Source organism: Echinops telfairi, unplaced genomic scaffold, assembly GCF_000313985.2.
Source record: "Echinops telfairi isolate 266 unplaced genomic scaffold, ASM31398v2 ScPeMD7_18;HRSCAF=68, whole genome shotgun sequence".
In the NCBI taxonomy this organism is placed as follows: domain Eukaryota; kingdom Metazoa; phylum Chordata; class Mammalia; order Afrosoricida; family Tenrecidae; genus Echinops; species Echinops telfairi.
The window spans coordinates 5325481-5329033 of record NW_022103915.1 but is presented as its reverse complement, the minus strand read 5'-3'; positions in this window follow the sequence as shown (position 1 = coordinate 5329033).

Here is a 3553-nt window from a genome sequence, read left to right as displayed (position 1 = left end):
CTCAGTATAAAGAAAACAAAAATCACCAATGCATGTTTGTTTGTTTGATGTTTGTTATGGGGAGGGGGATTGGAGCGAAGACCCAAAGCTCATCTGTAGATAAGGGAACCCCCCCTCACAGAGGGCTCACGGGAAACGTATGAGTCAACGAGCACCGATGCAGTAGAGCACCGATGGATCACACAGTATACCTCCGACCCCTTGAGGCTTCTTCACCCCCCACTTTCACGACGCCAGTGCTGCTTCCCACGCTGGACTAGACGGGAACATGTACACAGGGATAGGCAAGAGATGAGACTCACGACACATGGAGCGTGGGAGCAGGGAGGGGACTAGCAATAGCAAAAGGGTGGGGGGAAGAAGTGGAGAGGTGGGGAGTGAGGGGCTACCGATCACAATGAAGGGCACATGACCACACCCCCTATCGGGGGGAGCAGCAGAAACCAGGGCGGAATGGAGACAGCAGTCGGCGTGAGATTTGAAAATAATCATCATCTATAATCCATCAAGGGATCACAAGGGTTGGGGCGGGGAGGGAGGGGGATAAAAAAAGGAGCTGATCCCAAGGGCTCAATAGAAAGTAAATGTATAGAAAGAGTGATGGCAATATTTATACAATTATGTACACAGTTGATATATGGATTGTAACAAGAGTTGTAAGAGCCCCCAATACAATTTTTTTTTCAAGAAAATGATTTTTTTTAAAAGAGAGAGAAAGAAAACCAAAATCTTCATTTCCTGGACCAATAGGGAGCATCCAGCTAAATGGAGAAGAGGGTGAGGCTGTCCAGGATTTGGCCTTGCTTGGATTCACAATCCATGGTCAAGAGATCGAATGACACCTTGCATTGGGTCAATCTGCCGCACAGGACTGCTTTACAACGCTGCAGAGCAAGGATGCCACTCTGAGGACTAAGGTGCACCTGACCGCAGGCCATGGCCTCTTCGATCGCCTCGTGTGCATGTGAAAGTGGGACACGGAGCAAGGAAGACCGAAGAAGGATGGATGCGTCTGAATTCAGGTGCTGGCGAAGCATAGTGAACGTACTGTGTGTACTGTCAACAAGAACGAACAGATCTGTCCTGGAAGAAGTACAGCCAGCATGTTCCCGACCAGCAAGGGTGACAAGACTTTGTCTCACTGACTTTGGACAGATTGTCAGGAGAGACCAGTCTTTGGATGGGCATCATACTTGGTAAAGCGGAGGGGCAGCGAAGAAGAGGAAGGCTCTCCCCAAGATGGATTGACAAGTGGCGGCAACAATGGGTTTAAACTTAACATCAATTGTAGGCGGGGTGGGGGCCTAGGACCGGGCGGTGCTTCATTCTGTTGCTCTCACAGGATCTCTGAGTAGAACCGACTGGACAGCACCTAGCCACCAGGTCCTCTGCACGAGGACTTCCTAGAAGGAGGGACACCCAGGGATTCTGAGGAAATCGCTCACCGAGACTGTCAGATTGGGCCTACATGTCGGCCTCCCCACCAAGTGGGGCTCCTGACAGTGGCAGAGCAATTGCTCTGGGGTCACACAGGCAGACCTGGCCTCAACTCCTGGGTCCCCACTTCTCTGTAGAGAGACCAACTTCTTTTACGTTCCGGCTGGGGAGTCTCAGCTTCCTTTTCTGTAGAGTGGGCACCACAATGCCACCCTGCAGGGTACGTCCTGAGGGACATGCGCCCATGGCCCCGGCCTGTTCTGGGCACCACAGTCATGCTGCTAAGAGGGTTGGTATCACCCTCCTCCAGCCCTGTCCTCCAAAGCTCCCCACAGCTCCTCCTGGGCCTGCTCCCTGAATCTCCTCCACTGGCCAACCTAGAGACCTTCCTCTCTGCTCAATGGCAGGTACTTCCACCTGCCAAGTTATACTCCATTGTCAGGGGGCAAGGGTCGTGATGATGGTGGTGACTGCACTGGGTGACACCAACTCGGGTGCCCCACTACCATGGCAGTCCCTCCCCCTACCATGCCCCTGCCTCAGTCCCTGCGGATGGTGTCAAGGGGTGCAGCCTATGCCCCTCCTCATAGGGACCCCACCAGGGAAGGCTGTCGCAGTGGGCAGTCTGCCTCCCTGCTAGTCATTGTCTTCCCCCTCAGCACAAATCCAGAGTGTCCTGGCGGCCTGGGAAAGTCAAACATCAGCTGACTGGTGCAGAGAAATGCCAGGGGCCACAGGAAGACCTGGGAAGGAGATGGTAGGCCAGCGACAGAGGCCCAGAGAGGGACTTGCCATTTGGTGACTAAGTCCCTCAGTGCTGGCTGCCAAGCACAGCATGGGGCTGGTCTGTGGTCTGGGCATGAAGAGGCCTTCTCAGGGTCCACCAAGCTGCTCTCGACCCCTGTCCCTCGCAGATCTCAGGGTGACCTCTATAGGCTTTATCTCCTTGGCCCAGCAGGACTCCCGGTGCTCACAGTGATGCTGCAAGCAGGGGCTGGAGTGGAAGCTGCCTGGGGAGGCCCCTGGGGCCCCAGGCAGCAGGGGAAGCTGGAACTGCCCCAGGTACACACCACTTTCCCCTCCCCTCCCCAGCACCCCCAGGCTCAGCAGGTTGCACCAACAGCATCCAGCGGGCCATGACCCATTTTAGGGAGGGACCACAACTAGCCACTTGCAGAGTCAGCGCCTCGTCAGACTCCTGGTCAGAGGGGCTCCACTGACCCCCTTCTGGGGCTGCCCCAGGCTGATGCTGGGCATGGGGGTGGGAAATCCTTAGCCTTCACCTGCTCTATTCCTAGGGACACTGCTGTGTCCCAGGCCGTCCTCCTGACGCGCCACAGTGGCGAGAAGACAAGCACTTGGCAGCCCAGGGCAGGTGATCGCGGGGCCAATGGGGAGAAGCCAGGGGCAGAAAGTGGGGCGGGGGTGTCAAGAAGAGACTGAGGCTGTAAGCTGAAGAGTCAGCAGGGAGGGGGAGCTAGACAGAGAAAGGGGAGCGTGCGGCGATTAGGGGACACGAGAAGGAGAGGTGGGGGCTGCGGGGTCAGAGGGGAATGGAAAGAGGTGGTGGTGATGGGGGGCGGGGCGGCACGCTCAAACCGCAGGGCTCAGAGCACAGCGAGGTTTGTGTCTGTCCGCAAAGAGCTATTGGGGATTTGGGAACCTCCCTGGGCGCCACGATTCTGGGGTGCACAAACACCTCTGCAGCCTGGAGGAAGCGGAGCCCGGCGGGGGCGTGGCAGAGACGTACCCTAACGCCCCGCCCACAGCCCGCTGCGAGGCAAGGGGACGCGCAGGTTTGGCCCCGCCCGCGTCACTGATTGGTCCACACGGGGCACCTGACCGGAAGGCAGCCAATCCCCGCGCAGGCGGTGACAGGCAGCGGCCTGAGCTGGGCGGATGCCAGCCTCCCTCTGGGCGCTGGCCCGCAGGGCGACCGGGCGGACGCTGCAGAGCGGCTCGCAGATGTGAGGCCGGACAGGCTGGTTCTCCACCTTCCGAACGCCGCGACCCTTTAAGACAGTTCCTCTTTTTTTTTTCTTTTTTAATTTTATTGGGGACTCATACAACTCATCACAATCCATACATCAATTGTGTAAAGCACATTTGTACATTC